Raw genomic sequence first — 18,035 nt, forward strand, 5'->3', positions numbered from 1 at the left:
GGAGAAACTTAATTTTTCGCCCCCAAAAAAAAAACGTAAGGGGTACCACTGTCGTTTTTTTTTTTTTCGGGACGAATTTTTGAGTTTCCATATCTCAGCTCTGGAAGGGGCAAGAGCCTCCATTTTTGCACTCAGGTCTAAGTCTCATGGCCCTCTATCAGAATTTGGGAAGATTGGAGAAACTTAATTTTTCGCCCCAAAAAAAAAACGTAAGGGGTACCACTGTCGTTTTTTTTTCGGGCCGAATTTTTGAGTTTCGATATCTCAGCTCTGGAAGGGGCTAGAGCCTCCATTTTTGCACTCAGGTCTAAGTCTCATGGCCCTCTATCAGAATTTGGGAAGATTGGAGAAACTTAATTTTTCGCCGAAAAAAAAAACGTAAGGGGTACCACTGTCGTTTTTTTTTTCGGGCCGAATTTTTGAGTTTCCATATCTCAGCTCTGGAAGGGGCTAGAGCCTCCATTTTTGCACTCAGGTCTAAGTCTCATGGCCCTCTATCAGAATTTGGGAAGATTGGAGAAACTTAATTTTTCGCCCAAAAAAAAAAACGTAAGGGGTACCACTGTCGTTTTTTTTTCGGGCCGAATTTTTGAGTTTCGATATCTCAGCTCTGGAAGGGGCTAGAGCCTCCATTTTTGCACTCAGGTCTAAGTCTCATGGCCCTCTATCAGAATTTGGGAAGATTGGAGAAACTTAATTTTTCGCCCAAAAAAAAAAACGTAAGGGGTACCACTGTCGTTTTTTTTTCGGGCCGAATTTTTGAGTTTCGATATCTCAGCTCTGGAAGGGGCTAGAGCCTCCATTTTTGCACTCAGGTCTAAGTCTCATGGCCCTCTATCAGAATCCAGAGTTTTGGGAAGATTGGAGAAACTTAATTTTTCGCCCCCCAAAAAAAAACGTAAGGGGTACCACTGTCGTTTTTTTTTTTCGGGACGAATTTTTGAGTTTCCATATCTCAGCTCTGGAAGGGGCTAGAGCCTCCATTTTTGCACTCAGGTCTAAGTCTCATGGCCCTCTATCAGAATTTGGGAAGATTGGAGAAACTTAATTTTTCGCCCCAAAAAAAAAACGTAAGGGGTACCACTGTCGTTTTTTTTTCGGGCCGAATTTTTGAGTTTCGATATCTCAGCTCTGGAAGGGGCTAGAGCCTCCATTTTTGCACTCAGGTCTAAGTCTCATGGCCCTCTATCAGAATTTGGGAAGATTGGAGAAACTTAATTTTTCGCCGAAAAAAAAAAACGTAAGGGGTACCACTGTCGTTTTTTTTTTCGGGCCGAATTTTTGAGTTTCCATATCTCAGCTCTGGAAGGGGCTAGAGCCTCCATTTTTGCACTCAGGTCTAAGTCTCATGGCCCTCTATCAGAATTTGGGAAGATTGGAGAAACTTAATTTTTCGCCCCAAAAAAAAAAACGTAAGGGGTACCACTGTCGTTTTTTTTTCGGGCCGAATTTTTGAGTTTCGATATCTCAGCTCTGGAAGGGGCTAGAGCCTCCATTTTTGCACTCAGGTCTAAGTCTCATGGCCCTCTATCAGAATTTGGGAAGATTGGAGAAACTTAATTTTTCGCCCAATAAAAAAAACTTAAGGGGTACCACTGTCGTTTTTTTTTCGGGCCGAATTTTTGAGTTTCGATATCTCAGCTCTGGAAGGGGCTAGAGCCTCCATTTTTGCACTCAGGTCTAAGTCTCATGGCCCTCTATCAGAATCCAGGGTTTTGGGAAGATTGGAGAAACTTAATTTTTCGCCCCCCCCAAAAAAAACGTAAGGGGTACCACTGTCGTTTTTTTTTTTCGGGCCGAATTTTTGAGTTTCCATATCTCAGCTCTGGAAGGGGCTAGAGCCTCCATTTTTGCACTCAGGTCTAAGTCTCATGGCCCTCTATCAGAATTTGGGAAGATTGGAGAAACTTAATTTTTCGCCCCAAAAAAAAAAACGTAAGGGGTACCACTGTCGTTTTTTTTTCGGGCCGAATTTTTGAGTTTCGATATCTCAGCTCTGGAAGGGGCTAGAGCCTCCATTTTTGCACTCAGGTCTAAGTCTCATGGCCCTCTATCAGAATTTGGGAAGATTGGAGAAACTTAATTTTTCGCCCAAAAAAAAAACGTAAGGGGTACCACTGTCGTTTTTTTTTTCGGGCCGAATTTTTGAGTTTCGATATCTCAGCTCTGGAAGGGGCTAGAGCCTCCATTTTTGCACTCAGGTCTAAGTCTCATGGCCCTCTATCAGAATCCAGAGTTTTGGGAAGATTGGAGAAACTTAATTTTTCGCCCCCCCAAAAAAAACGTAAGGGGTACCACTGTCGTTTTTTTTTTTCGGGCCGAATTTTTGAGTTTCCATATCTCAGCTCTGGAAGGGGCTAGAGCCTCCATTTTTGCACTCAGGTCTAAGTCTCATGGCCCTCTATTAGAATTTGGGAAGATTGGAGAAACTTAATTTTTCGCCGAAAAAAAAAACGTAAGGGGTACCACTGTCGTTTTTTTTTTCGGGCCGAATTTTTGAGTTTCCATATCTCAGCTCTGGAAGGGGCTAGAGCCTCCATTTTTGCACTCAGGTCTAAGTCTCATGGCCCTCTATCAGAATTTGGGAAGATTGGAGAAACTTAATTTTTCGCCCAAAAAAAAAAACGTAAGGGGTACCACTGTCGTTTTTTTTTTCGGGCCGAATTTTTGAGTTTCGATATCTCAGCTCTGGAAGGGGCTAGAGCCTCCATTTTTGCACTCAGGTCTAAGTCTCATGGCCCTCTATCAGAATCCAGAGTTTTGGGAAGATTGGAGAAACTTAATTTTTCGCCCCCCCAAAAAAAACGTAAGGGGTACCACTGTCGTTTTTTTTTTTCGGGCCGAATTTTTGAGTTTCCATATCTCAGCTCTGGAAGGGGCTAGAGCCTCCATTTTTGCACTCAGGTCTAAGTCTCATGGCCCTCTATCAGAATTTGGGAAGATTGGAGAAACTTAATTTTTCGCCCCAAAAAAAAAAACGTAAGGGGTACCACTGTCGTTTTTTTTTCGGGCCGAATTTTTGAATTTCGATATCTCAGCTCTGGAAGGGGCTAGAGCCTCCATTTTTGCACTCAGGTCTAAGTCTCATGGCCCTCTATCAGAATTTGGGAAGATTGGAGAAACTTAATTTTTCGCCGAAAAAAAAAAACGTAAGGGGTACCACTGTCGTTTTTTTTTTCGGGCCGAATTTTTGAGTTTCCATATCTCAGCTCTGGAAGGGGCTAGAGCCTCCATTTTTGCACTCAGGTCTAAGTCTCATGGCCCTCTATCAGAATCCAGAGTTTTGGGAAGATTGGAGAAACTTAATTTTTCACCCCAAAAAAAAAAACCGTAAGGGGTACCACTGTCGTTTTTTTTTTCGGGCCGAATTTTTGAGTTTCGATATCTCAGCTCTGGAAGGGGCTAGAGCCTCCATTTTTGCACTCAGGTGTAAGTCTCATGGCCCTCTATCAGAATTTGGGAAGATTGGAGAAACTTAATTTTTCGCCCCAAAAAAAAAACATAAGGGGTACCACTGTCGTTTTTTTTTCGGGCCGAATTTTTGAGTTTCGATATCTCAGCTCTGGAAGGGGCTAGAGCCTCCATTTTTGCACTCAGGTCTAAGTCTCATGGCCCTCTATCAGAATTTGGGAAGATTGGAGAAACTTAATTTTTCGCCGAAAAAAAAAAACGTAAGGGGTACCACTGTCGTTTTTTTTTTCGGGCCGAATTTTTGAGTTTCCATATCTCAGCTCTGGAAGGGGCTAGAGCCTCCATATTTGCACTCAGGTCTAAGTCTCATGGCCCTCTATCAGAATTTGGGAAGATTGGAGAAACTTAATTTTTCGCCCAAAAAAAAAAACGTAAGGGGTACCACTGTCGTTTTTTTTTTTGGGCCGAATTTTTGAGTTTCGATATCTCAGCTCTGGAAGGGGCTAGAGCCTCCATTTTTGCACTCAGGTCTAAGTCTCATGGCCCTCTATCAGAATCCAGAGTTTTGGGAAGATTGGAGAAACTTAATTTTTCGCCCCAAAAAAAAAAACGTAAGGGGTACCACTGTCGTTTTTTTTTTCGGGCCGAATTTTTGAGTTTCCATATCTCAGCTCTGGAAGGGGCTAGAGCCTCAATTTTTGCACTCAGGTCTAAGTCTCATGGCCCTCTATCAGAATTTGGGAAGATTGGAGAAACTTAATTTTTCGCCCCCAAAAAAAAACGTAAGGGGTACCACTGTCGTTTTTTTTTCGGGCCGAATTTTTGAGTTTCGATATCTCAGCTCTGGAAGGGGCTAGAGCCTCCATTTTTGCACTCAGGTCTAAGTCTCATGGCCCTCTATCAGAATTTGGGAAGATTGGAGAAACTTAATTTTTCGCCCACAAAAAAAAAACGTAAGGGATACCACTGTCGTTTTTTTTTCGGGCCGAATTTTTGAGTTTCGATATCTCAGCTCTGGAAGGGGCTAGAGCCTCCATTTTTGCACTCAGGTCTAAGTCTCATGGCCCTCTATCAGAATTTGGGAAGATTGGAGAAACTTAATTTTTCGCCCCAAAAAAAAAACGTAAGGGGTACCACTGTCGTTTTTTTTCGGGCCGAATTTTTGAGTTTCGATATCTCAGCTCTGGAAGGGGCTAGAGCCTCCATTTTTGCACTCAGGTCTAAGTCTCATGGCCCTCTATCAGAATTTGGGAAGATTGGAGAAACTTAATTTTTCGCCGAAAAAAAAAAACGTAAGGGGTACCACTGTCGTTTTTTTTTTCGGGCCGAATTTTTGAGTTTCCATATCTCAGCTCTGGAAGGGGCTAGAGCCTCCATTTTTGCACTCAGGTCTAAGTCTCATGGCCCTCTATCAGAATTTGGGAAGATTGGAGAAACTTAATTTTTCGCCCCAAAAAAAAAAACGTAAGGGGTACCACTGTCGTTTTTTTTTCGGGCCGAATTTTTGAGTTTCGATATCTCAGCTCTGGAAGGGGCTAGAGCCTCCATTTTTGCACTCAGGTCTAAGTCTCATGGCCCTCTATCAGAATTTGGGAAGATTGGAGAAACTTAATTTTTCGCCCAATAAAAAAAACTTAAGGGGTACCACTGTCGTTTTTTTTTCGGGCCGAATTTTTGAGTTTCGATATCTCAGCTCTGGAAGGGGCTAGAGCCTCCATTTTTGCACTCAGGTCTAAGTCTCATGGCCCTCTATCAGAATCCAGGGTTTTGGGAAGATTGGAGAAACTTAATTTTTCGCCCCCCCCAAAAAAAACGTAAGGGGTACCACTGTCGTTTTTTTCTTTCGGGCCGAATTTTTGAGTTTCCATATCTCAGCTCTGGAAGGGGCTAGAGCCTCCATTTTTGCACTCAGGTCTAAGTCTCATGGCCCTCTATCAGAATTTGGGAAGATTGGAGAAACTTAATTTTTCGCCCCAAAAAAAAAAACGTAAGGGGTACCACTGTCGTTTTTTTTTCGGGCCGAATTTTTGAGTTTCGATATCTCAGCTCTGGAAGGGGCTAGAGCCTCCATTTTTGCACTCAGGTCTAAGTCTCATGGCCCTCTATCAGAATTTGGGAAGATTGGAGAAACTTAATTTTTCGCCCAAAAAAAAAACGTAAGGGGTACCACTGTCGTTTTTTTTTTCGGGCCGAATTTTTGAGTTTCGATATCTCAGCTCTGGAAGGGGCTAGAGCCTCCATTTTTGCACTCAGGTCTAAGTCTCATGGCCCTCTATCAGAATCCAGAGTTTTGGGAAGATTGGAGAAACTTAATTTTTCGCCCCCCCAAAAAAAACGTAAGGGGTACCACTGTCGTTTTTTTTTTCGGGCCGAATTTTTGAGTTTCCATATCTCAGCTCTGGAAGGGGCTAGAGCCTCCATTTTTGCACTCAGGTCTAAGTCTCATGGCCCTCTATTAGAATTTGGGAAGATTGGAGAAACTTAATTTTTCGCCGAAAAAAAAAACGTAAGGGGTACCACTGTCGTTTTTTTTTTCGGGCGAATTTTTGAGTTTCCATATCTCAGCTCTGGAAGGGGCTAGAGCCTCCATTTTTGCACTCAGGTCTAAGTCTCATGGCCCTCTATCAGAATTTGGGAAGATTGGAGAAACTTAATTTTTCGCCCAAAAAAAAAAACGTAAGGGGTACCACTGTCGTTTTTTTTTTCGGGCCGAATTTTTGAGTTTCGATATCTCAGCTCTGGAAGGGGCTAGAGCCTCCATTTTTGCACTCAGGTCTAAGTCTCATGGCCCTCTATCAGAATCCAGAGTTTTGGGAAGATTGGAGAAACTTAATTTTTCGCCCCCCCAAAAAAAACGTAAGGGGTACCACTGTCGTTTTTTTTTTTCGGGCCGAATTTTTGAGTTTCCATATCTCAGCTCTGGAAGGGGCTAGAGCCTCCATTTTTGCACTCAGGTCTAAGTCTCATGGCCCTCTATCAGAATTTGGGAAGATTGGAGAAACTTAATTTTTCGCCCCAAAAAAAAAAACGTAAGGGGTACCACTGTCGTTTTTTTTTCGGGCCGAATTTTTGAATTTCGATATCTCAGCTCTGGAAGGGGCTAGAGCCTCCATTTTTGCACTCAGGTCTAAGTCTCATGGCCCTCTATCAGAATTTGGGAAGATTGGAGAAACTTAATTTTTCGCCGAAAAAAAAAACGTAAGGGGTACCACTGTCGTTTTTTTTTTCGGGCCGAATTTTTGAGTTTCCATATCTCAGCTCTGGAAGGGGCTAGAGCCTCCATTTTTGCACTCAGGTCTAAGTCTCATGGCCCTCTATCAGAATCCAGAGTTTTGGGAAGATTGGAGAAACTTAATTTTTCACCCCAAAAAAAAAAACCGTAAGGGGTACCACTGTCGTTTTTTTTTTCGGGCCGAATTTTTGAGTTTCGATATCTCAGCTCTGGAAGGGGCTAGAGCCTCCATTTTTGCACTCAGGTGTAAGTCTCATGGCCCTCTATCAGAATTTGGGAAGATTGGAGAAACTTAATTTTTCGCCCCAAAAAAAAAACATAAGGGGTACCACTGTCGTTTTTTTTTCGGGCCGAATTTTTGAGTTTCGATATCTCAGCTCTGGAAGGGGCTAGAGCCTCCATTTTTGCACTCAGGTCTAAGTCTCATGGCCCTCTATCAGAATTTGGGAAGATTGGAGAAACTTAATTTTTCGCCGAAAAAAAAAAACGTAAGGGGTACCACTGTCGTTTTTTTTTTCGGGCCGAATTTTTGAGTTTCCATATCTCAGCTCTGGAAGGGGCTAGAGCCTCCATATTTGCACTCAGGTCTAAGTCTCATGGCCCTCTATCAGAATTTGGGAAGATTGGAGAAACTTAATTTTTCGCCCAAAAAAAAAAACGTAAGGGGTACCACTGTCGTTTTTTTTTTTGGGCCGAATTTTTGAGTTTCGATATCTCAGCTCTGGAAGGGGCTAGAGCCTCCATTTTTGCACTCAGGTCTAAGTCTCATGGCCCTCTATCAGAATCCAGAGTTTTGGGAAGATTGGAGAAACTTAATTTTTCGCCCCAAAAAAAAAAACGTAAGGGGTACCACTGTCGTTTTTTTTTTCGGGCCGAATTTTTGAGTTTCCATATCTCAGCTCTGGAAGGGGCTAGAGCCTCAATTTTTGCACTCAGGTCTAAGTCTCATGGCCCTCTATCAGAATTTGGGAAGATTGGAGAAACTTAATTTTTCGCCCCCAAAAAAAAACGTAAGGGGTACCACTGTCGTTTTTTTTTCGGGCCGAATTTTTGAGTTTCGATATCTCAGCTCTGGAAGGGGCTAGAGCCTCCATTTTTGCACTCAGGTCTAAGTCTCATGGCCCTCTATCAGAATTTGGGAAGATTGGAGAAACTTAATTTTTCGCCCACAAAAAAAAAACGTAAGGGGTACCACTGTCGTTTTTTTTTCGGGCCGAATTTTTGAGTTTCGATATCTCAGCTCTGGAAGGGGCTAGAGCCTCCATTTTTGCACTCAGGTCTAAGTCTCATGGCCCTCTATCAGAATTTGGGAAGATTGGAGAAACTTAATTTTTCGCCCCAAAAAAAAAACGTAAGGGGTACCACTGTCGTTTTTTTTCGGGCCGAATTTTTGAGTTTCGATATCTCAGCTCTGGAAGGGGCTAGAGCCTCCATTTTTGCACTCAGGTCTAAGTCTCATGGCCCTCTATCAGAATTTGGGAAGATTGGAGAAACTTAATTTTTCGCCCCAAAAAAAAAAAACGTAAGGGGTACCACTGTCGTTTTTTTTTCGGGCCGAATTTTTGAGTTTCGATATCTCAGCTCTGGAAGGGGCTAGAGCCTCCATTTTTGCACTCAGGTCTAAGTCTCATGGCCCTCTATCAGAATTTGGGAAGATTGGAGAAACTTAATTTTTCGCCAAAAAAAAAAAAACGTAAGGGGTACCACTGTCGTTTTTTTTTCGGGCCGAATTTTTGAGTTTCGATATCTCTGCTCTGGAAGGGGCTAGAGCCTCCATTTTTGCACTCAGGTCTAAGTCTCATGGCCCTCTATCAGAATCCAGAGTTTTGGGAAGATTGGAGAAACTTAATTTTTCGGCCCAAAAAAAAAAATGTAAGGGGTCGTTTTTTTTTTTTTCGGGCCGAATTTTTGAGTTTCCATATCTCAGCTCTGGAAGGGGCTAGAGCCTCCATTTTTGCACTCAGGTCTAAGTCTCATGGCCCTCTATCAGAATTTGGGAAGATTGGAGAAACTTAATTTTTCGCCCCCCCAAAAAAAATGTAAGGGGTACCACTGTCGTTTTTTTTTCGGGCCGAATTTTTGAGTTTCGATATCTCAGCTCTGGAAGGGGCTAGAGCCTCCATTTTTGCACTCAGGTCTAAGTCTCATGGCCCTCTATCAGAATCCAGAGTTTTGGGAAGATTGGAGAAACTTAATTTTTCGCCCCCCAAAAAAAAACGTAAGGGGTACCACTGTCGTTTTTTTTTTTTCGGGACGAATTTTTGAGTTTCCATATCTCAGCTCTGGAAGGGGCTAGAGCCTCCATTTTTGCACTCAGGTCTAAGTCTCATGGCCCTCTATCAGAATTTGGGAAGATTGGAGAAACTTAATTTTTCGCCCCAAAAAAAAAAACGTAAGGGGTACCACTGTCGTTTTTTTTTTCGGGCCGAATTTTTGAGTTTCGATATCTCAGCTCTGGAAGGGGCTAGAGCCTCCATTTTTGCACTCAGGTCTAAGTCTCATGGCCCTCTATCAGAATTTGGGAAGATTGGAGAAACTTAATTTTTCGCCCAAAAAAAAAAACGTAAGGGGTACCACTGTCGTTTTTTTTTCGGGCCGAATTTTTGAGTTTCGATATCTCAGCTCTGGAAGGGGCTAGAGCCTCCATTTTTGCACTCAGGTCTAAGTCTCATGGCCCTCTATCAGAATCCAGAGTTTTGGGAAGATTGGAGAAACTTAATTTTTCGCCCCCAAAAAAAAAACGTAAGGGGTACCACTGTCGTTTTTTTTTTTTCGGGACGAATTTTTGAGTTTCCATATCTCAGCTCTGGAAGGGGCTAGAGCCTCCATTTTTGCACTCAGGTCTAAGTCTCATGGCCCTCTATCAGAATTTGGGAAGATTGGAGAAACTTAATTTTTCGCCGAAAAAAAAAACGTAAGGGGTACCACTGTCGTTTTTTTTTTTCGGGCCGAATTTTTGAGTTTCCATATCTCAGCTCTGGAAGGGGCTAGAGCCTCCATTTTTGCACTCAGGTCTAAGTCTCATGGCCCTCTATCAGAATTTGGGAAGATTGGAGAAACTTAATTTTTCGCCGAAAAAAAAAACGTAAGGGGTACCACTGTCGTTTTTTTTTTCGGGCCGAATTTTTGAGTTTCCATATCTCAGCTCTGGAAGGGGCTAGAGCCTCCATTTTTGCACTCAGGTCTAAGTCTCATGGCCCTCTATCAGAATTTGGGAAGATTGGAGAAACTTAATTTTTCGCCCAAAAAAAAAAACGTAAGGGGTACCACTGTCGTTTTTTTTTCGGGCCGAATTTTTGAGTTTCGATATCTCAGCTCTGGAAGGGGCTAGAGCCTCCATTTTTGCACTCAGGTCTAAGTCTCATGGCCCTCTATCAGAATTTGGGAAGATTGGAGAAACTTAATTTTTCGCCCCCCCAAAAAAAAACGTAAGGGGTACCACTGTCGTTTTTTTTCGGGCCGAATTTTTGAGTTTCGATATCTCAGCTCTGGAAGGGGCTAGAGCCTCCATTTTTGCACTCAGGTCTAAGTCTCATGGCCCTCTATCAGAATTTGGGAAGATTGGAGAAACTTAATTTTTCTCCCCAAAAAAAAAAACGTAAGGGGTACCACTGTCGTTTTTTTTTTCGGGCCGAATTTTTGAGTTTCGATATCTCAGCTCTGGAAGGGGCTAGAGCCTCCATTTTTGCACTCAGGTCTAAGTCTCATGGCCCTCTATCAGAATTTGGGAAGATTGGAGAAACTTAATTTTTCGCCCAAAAAAAAAAAACGTAAGGGGTACCACTGTCGTTTTTTTTTCGGGCCGAATTTTTGAGTTTCGATATCTCAGCTCTGGAAGGGGCTAGAGCCTCCATTTTTGCACTCAGGTCTAATTCTCATGGCCCTCTATCAGAATCCAGAGTTTTGGGAAGATTGGAGAAACTTAATTTTTCGCCCCCCAAAAAAAAAACGTAAGGGGTACCACTGTCGTTTTTTTTTTTTCGGGACGAATTTTTGAGTTTCCATATCTCAGCTCTGGAAGGGGCTAGAGCCTCCATTTTTGCACTCAGGTCTAAGTCTCATGGCCCTCTATCAGAATTTGGGAAGATTGGAGAAACTTAATTTTTCGCCCCAAAAAAAAAACGTAAGGGGTACCACTGTCGTTTTTTTTTTTCGGGCCGAATTTTTGAGTTTCGATATCTCAGCTCTGAAAGGGGCTAGAGCCTCCATTTTTGCACTCAGGTCTAAGTCTCATGGCCCTCTATCAGAATTTGGGAAGATTGGAGAAACTTAATTTTTCGCCGAAAAAAAAAACGTAAGGGGTACCACTGTCGTTTTTTTTTTTCGGGCCGAATTTTTGAGTTTCCATATCTCAGCTCTGGAAGGGGCTAGAGCCTCCATTTTTGCACTCAGGTCTAAGTCTCATGGCCCTCTATCAGAATTTGGGAAGATTGGAGAAACTTAATTTTTCGCCGAAAAAAAAAACGTAAGGGGTACCACTGTCGTTTTTTTTTTCGGGCCGAATTTTTGAGTTTCCATATCTCAGCTCTGGAAGGGGCTAGAGCCTCCATTTTTGCACTCAGGTCTAAGTCTCATGGCCCTCTATCAGAATTTGGGAAGATTGGAGAAACTTAATTTTTCGCCCAAAAAAAAAAACGTAAGGGGTACCACTGTCGTTTTTTTTTCGGGCCGAATTTTTGAGTTTCGATATCTCAGCTCTGGAAGGGGCTAGAGCCTCCATTTTTGCACTCAGGTCTAAGTCTCATGGCCCTCTATCAGAATTTGGGAAGATTGGAGAAACTTAATTTTTCGCCCCCCAAAAAAAAAACGTAAGGGGTACCACTGTCGTTTTTTTTCGGGCCGAATTTTTGAGTTTCGATATCTCAGCTCTGGAAGGGGCTAGAGCCTCCATTTTTGCACTCAGGTCTAAGTCTCATGGCCCTCTATCAGAATTTGGGAAGATTGGAGAAACTTAATTTTTCTCCCCAAAAAAAAAAACGTAAGGGGTACCACTGTCGTTTTTTTTTTCGGGCCGAATTTTTGAGTTTCGATATCTCAGCTCTGGAAGGGGCTAGAGCCTCCATTTTTGCACTCAGGTCTAAGTCTCATGGCCCTCTATCAGAATTTGGGAAGATTGGAGAAACTTAATTTTTCGCCCAAAAAAAAAAAACGTAAGGGGTACCACTGTCGTTTTTTTTTCGGGCCGAATTTTTGAGTTTCGATATCTCAGCTCTGGAAGGGGCTAGAGCCTCCATTTTTGCACTCAGGTCTAATTCTCATGGCCCTCTATCAGAATCCAGAGTTTTGGGAAGATTGGAGAAACTTAATTTTTCGCCCCCCAAAAAAAAACGTAAGGGGTACCACTGTCGTTTTTTTTTTTTCGGGAGGAATTTTTGAGTTTCCATATCTCAGCTCTGGAAGGGGCTAGAGCCTCCATTTTTGCACTCAGGTCTAAGTCTCATGGCCCTCTATCAGAATTTGGGAAGATTGGAGAAACTTAATTTTTCGCCCCAAAAAAAAAACGTAAGGGGTACCACTGTCGTTTTTTTTTTCGGGCCGAATTTTTGAGTTTCGATATCTCAGCTCTGGAAGGGGCTAGAGCCTCCATTTTTGCACTCAGGTCTAAGTCTCATGGCCCTCTATCAGAATTTGGGAAGATTGGAGAAACTTAATTTTTCGCCGAAAAAAAAAAACGTAAGGGGTACCACTGTCGTTTTTTTTTTCGGGCCGAATTTTTGAGTTTCCATATCTCAGCTCTGGAAGGGGCTAGAGCCTCCATTTTTGCACTCAGGTCTAAGTCTCATGGCCCTCTATCAGAATTTGGGAAGATTGGAGAAACTTAATTTTTCGCCCAAAAAAAAAAACGTAAGGGGTACCACTGTCGTTTTTTTTTCGGGCCGAATTTTTGAGTTTCGATATCTCAGCTCTGGAAGGGGCTAGAGCCTCCATTTTTGCACTCAGGTCTAAGTCTCATGGCCCTCTATCAGAATCCAGAGTTTTGGGAAGATTGGAGAAACTTAATTTTTCGCCCCCAAAAAAAAAACGTAAGGGGTACCACTGTCGTTTTTTTTTTTTCGGGACGAATTTTTGAGTTTCCATATCTCAGCTCTGGAAGGGGCTAGAGCCTCCATTTTTGCACTCAGGTCTAAGTCTCATGGCCCTCTATCAGAATTTGGGAAGATTGGAGAAACTTAATTTTTCGCCCCCCCAAAAAAAAACGTAAGGGGTACCACTGTCGTTTTTTTTCGGGCCGAATTTTTGAGTTTCGATATCTCAGCTCTGGAAGGGGCTAGAGCCACCATTTTTGCACTCAGGTCTAAGTCTCATGGCCCTCTATCAGAATTTGGGAAGATTGGAGAAACTTAATTTTTCGCCCCAAAAAAAAAAACGTAAGGGGTACCACTGTCGTTTTTTTTTTCGGGCCGAATTTTTGAGTTTCGATATCTCAGCTCTGGAAGGGGCTAGAGCCTCCATTTTTGCACTCAGGTCTAAGTCTCATGGCCCTCTATCAGAATTTGGGAAGATTGGAGAAACTTAATTTTTCGCCCAAAAAAAAAAAACGTAAGGGGTACCACTGTCGTTTTTTTTTCGGGCCGAATTTTTGAGTTTCGATATCTCAGCTCTGGAAGGGGCTAGAGCCTCCATTTTTGCACTCAGGTCTAAGTCTCATGGCCCTCTATCAGAATCCAGAGTTTTGGGAAGATTGGAGAAACTTAATTTTTCGCCCCCCAAAAAAAAACGTAAGGGGTACCACTGTCGTTTTTTTTTTTTCGGGACGAATTTTTGAGTTTCCATATCTCAGCTCTGGAAGGGGCTAGAGCCTCCATTTTTGCACTCAGGTCTAAGTCTCATGGCCCTCTATCAGAATTTGGGAAGATTGGAGAAACTTAATTTTTCGCCCCAAAAAAAAAACGTAAGGGGTACCACTGTCGTTTTTTTTTTCGGGCCGAATTTTTGAGTTTCGATATCTCAGCTCTGGAAGGGGCTAGAGCCTCCATTTTTGCACTCAGGTCTAAGTCTCATGGCCCTCTATCAGAATTTGGGAAGATTGGAGAAACTTAATTTTTCGCCGAAAAAAAAAAACGTAAGGGGTACCACTGTCGTTTTTTTTTTCGGGCCGAATTTTTGAGTTTCCATATCTCAGCTCTGGAAGGGGCTAGAGCCTCCATTTTTGCACTCAGGTCTAAGTCTCATGGCCCTCTATCAGAATTTGGGAAGATTGGAGAAACTTAATTTTTCGCCCAAAAAAAAAAACGTAAGGGGTACCACTGTCGTTTTTTTTTCGGGCCGAATTTTTGAGTTTCGATATCTCAGCTCTGGAAGGGGCTAGAGCCTCCATTTTTGCACTCAGGTCTAAGTCTCATGGCCCTCTATCAGAATCCAGAGTTTTGGGAAGATTGGAGAAACTTAATTTTTCGCCCCCCAAAAAAAAACGTAAGGGGTACCACTGTCGTTTTTTTTTTTCGGGACGAATTTTTGAGTTTCCATATCTCAGCTCTGGAAGGGGCTAGAGCCTCCATTTTTGCACTCAGGTCTAAGTCTCATGGCCCTCTATCAGAATTTGGGAAGATTGGAGAAACTTAATTTTTCGCCGAAAAAAAAAAACGTAAGGGGTACCACTGTCGTTTTTTTTTTTCGGGCCGAATTTTTGAGTTTCCATATCTCAGCTCTGGAAGGGGCTAGAGCCTCCATTTTTGCACTCAGGTCTAAGTCTCATGGCCCTCTATCAGAATTTGGGAAGATTGGAGAAACTTAATTTTTCGCCGAAAAAAAAAACGTAAGGGGTACCACTGTCGTTTTTTTTTTCGGGCCGAATTTTTGAGTTTCCATATCTCAGCTCTGGAAGGGGCTAGAGCCTCCATTTTTGCACTCAGGTCTAAGTCTCATGGCCCTCTATCAGAATTTGGGAAGATTGGAGAAACTTAATTTTTCGCCCAAAAAAAAAAACGTAAGGGGTACCACTGTCGTTTTTTTTCGGGCCGAATTTTTGAGTTTCGATATCTCAGCTCTGGAAGGGGCTAGAGCCTCCATTTTTGCACTCAGGTGTAAGTCTCATGGCCCTCTATCAGAATTTGGGAAGATTGGAGAAACTTAATTTTTCGCCCCAAAAAAAAAAACGTAAGGGGTACCACTGTCGTTTTTTTTTTCGGGCCGAATTTTTGAGTTTCGATATCTCAGCTCTGGAAGGGGCTAGAGCCTCCATTTTTGCACTCAGGTCTAAGTCTCATGGCCCTCTATCAGAATCCAGAGTTTTGGGAAGATTGGAGAAACTTAATTTTTCGCCCCCAAAAAAAAAACGTAAGGGGTACCACTGTCGTTTTTTTTTTTTCGGGACGAATTTTTGAGTTTCCATATCTCAGCTCTGGAAGGGGCTAGAGCCTCCATTTTTGCACTCAGGTCTAAGTCTCATGGCCCTCTATCAGAATTTGGGAAGATTGGAGAAACTTAATTTTTCGCCCCAAAAAAAAAACGTAAGGGGTACCACTGTCGTTTTTTTTTCGGGCCGAATTTTTGAGTTTCGATATCTCAGCTCTGGAAGGGGCTAGAGCCTCCATTTTTGCACTCAGGTCTAAGTCTCATGGCCCTCTATCAGAATTTGGGAAGATTGGAGAAACTTAATTTTTCGCCGAAAAAAAAAACGTAAGGGGTACCACTGTCGTTTTTTTTTTTCGGGCCGAATTTTTGAGTTTCCATATCTCAGCTCTGGAAGGGGCTAGAGCCTCCATTTTTGCACTCAGGTCTAAGTCTCATGGCCCTCTATCAGAATTTGGGAAGATTGGAGAAACTTAATTTTTCGCCCAAAAAAAAAAACGTAAGGGGTACCACTGTCGTTTTTTTTTCGGGCCGAATTTTTGAGTTTCGATATCTCAGCTCTGGAAGGGGCTAGAGCCTCCATTTTTGCACTCAGGTCTAAGTCTCATGGCCCTCTATCAGAATTTGGGAAGATTGGAGAAACTTAATTTTTCGCCCAAAAAAAAAAAACGTAAGGGGTACCACTGTCGTTTTTTTTTCGGGCCGAATTTTTGAGTTTCGATATCTCAGCTCTGGAAGGGGCTAGAGCCTCCATTTTTGCACTCAGGTCTAAGTCTCATGGCCCTCTATCAGAATCCAGAGTTTTGGGAAGATTGGAGAAACTTAATTTTTCGCCCAAAAAAAAAAACGTAAGGGGTACCACTGTCGTTTTTTTTTCGGGCCGAATTTTTGAGTTTCGATATCTCAGCTCTGGAAGGGGCTAGAGCCTCCATTTTTGCACTCAGGTCTAAGTCTCATGGCCCTCTATCAGAATCCAGGGTTTTGTTAAGATTGGAGAAACTTAATTTTTCGCCCCCCCCCAAAAAAAACGTAAGGGGTACCACTGTCGTTTTTTTTCGGGCCGAATTTTTGAGTTTCGATATCTCAGCTCTGGAAGGGGCTAGAGCCTCCATTTTTGCACTCAGGTCTAAGTCTCATGGCCCTCTATCAGAATTTGGGAAGCTTGGAGAAACTTAATTTTTCGCCCAAAAAAAAAAAACGTAAGGGGTACCACTGTCGTTTTTTTTTCGGGCCGAATTTTTGAGTTTCGATATCTCAGCTCTGGAAGGGGCTAGAGCCTCCATTTTTGCACTCAGGTCTAAGTCTCATGGCCCTCTATTAGAATTTGGGAAGATTGGAAAAACTTAATTTTTCGCCAAAAAAAAAAACGTAAGGGGTACCACTGTCGTTTTTTTTTTCGGGCCGAATTTTTGAGTTTCCATATCTCAGCTCTGGAAGGGGCTAGAGCCTCCATTTTTGCACTCAGGTCTAAGTCTCATGGCCCTCTATCAGAATTTGGGAAGATTGGAGAAACTTAATTTTTCGCCCAAAAAAAAAAACGTAAGGGGTACCACTGTCGTTTTTTTTTTCGGGCCGAATTTTTGAGTTTCGATATCTCAGCTCTGGAAGGGGCTAGAGCCTCCATTTTTGCACTCAGGTCTAAGTCTCATGGCCCTCTATCAGAATCCAGAGTTTTGGGAAGATTGGAGAAACTTAATTTTTCGCCCCCCCCAAAAAAACGTAAGGGGTACCACTGTCGTTTTTTTTTTTCGGGCCGAATTTTTGAGTTTCCATATCTCAGCTCTGGAAGGGGCTAGAGCCTCCATTTTTGCACTCAGGTCTAAGTCTCATGGCCCTCTATCAGAATTTGGGAAGATTGGAGAAACTTAATTTTTCGCCCCAAAAAAAAAAACGTAAGGGGTACCACTGTCGTTTTTTTTTCGGGCCGAATTTTTGAATTTCGATATCTCAGCTCTGGAAGGGGCTAGAGCCTCCATTTTTGCACTCAGGTCTAAGTCTCATGGCCCTCTATCAGAATTTGGGAAGATTGGAGAAACTAAATTTTTCGCCGAAAAAAAAAAACGTAAGGGGTACCACTGTCGTTTTTTTTTTCGGGCCGAATTTTTGAGTTTCCATATCTCAGCTCTGGAAGGGGCTAGAGCCTCCATTTTTGCACTCAGGTCTAAGTCTCATGGCCCTCTATCAGAATCCAGAGTTTTGGGAAGATTGGAGAAACTTAATTTTTCACCCCAAAAAAAAAAACGTAAGGGGTACCACTGTCGTTTTTTTTTTCGGGCCGAATTTTTGAGTTTCGATATCTCAGCTCTGGAAGGGGCTAGAGCCTCCATTTTTGCACTCAGGTGTAAGTCTCATGGCCCTCTATCAGAATTTGGGAAGATTGGAGAAACTTAATTTTTCGCCCCAAAAAAAAAACATAAGGGGTACCACTGTCGTTTTTTTTTCGGGCCGAATTTTTGAGTTTCGATATCTCAGCTCTGGAAGGGGCTAGAGCCTCCATTTTTGCACTCAGGTCTAAGTCTCATGGCCCTCTATCAGAATTTGGGAAGATTGGAGAAACTTAATTTTTCGCCGAAAAAAAAAAACGTAAGGGGTACCACTGTCGTTTTTTTTTTCGGGCCGAATTTTTGAGTTTCCATATCTCAGCTCTGGAAGGGGCTAGAGCCTCCATATTTGCACTCAGGTCTAAGTCTCATGGCCCTCTATCAGAATTTGGGAAGATTGGAGAAACTTAATTTTTCGCCCAAAAAAAAAACGTAAGGGGTACCACTGTCGTTTTTTTTTTTGGGCCGAATTTTTGAGTTTCGATATCTCAGCTCTGGAAGGGGCTAGAGCCTCCATTTTTGCACTCAGGTCTAAGTCTCATGGCCCTCTATCAGAATCCAGAGTTTTGGGAAGATTGGAGAAACTTAATTTTTCGCCCCCAAAAAAAAAACGTAAGGGGTACCACTGTCGTTTTTTTTTTTTCGGGACGAATTTTTGAGTTTCCATATCTCAGCTCTGGAAGGGGCTAGAGCCTCCATTTTTGCACTCAGGTCTAAGTCTCATGGCCCTCTATCAGAATTTGGGAAGATTGGAGAAACTTAATTTTTCGCCCCAAAAA

At 42.5% G+C, this 18,035-nt stretch overlaps 1 protein-coding gene across 1 annotated transcript in view; it reads right to left on the reverse strand.

Moving 5' to 3' along the window:
* The window catches only part of tspan33b (tetraspanin 33b), a 150,106-nt gene that overhangs the window by 52,071 nt on the left and 80,000 nt on the right, over positions 1-18,035 (reverse strand). The gene's annotated exons all lie outside the window — the stretch shown is intronic.

Source organism: Pimephales promelas, chromosome 10, assembly GCF_988280905.1.
Source record: "Pimephales promelas chromosome 10, fPimPro1.hap1.1, whole genome shotgun sequence".
NCBI lineage: Eukaryota > Metazoa > Chordata > Actinopteri > Cypriniformes > Leuciscidae > Pimephales > Pimephales promelas.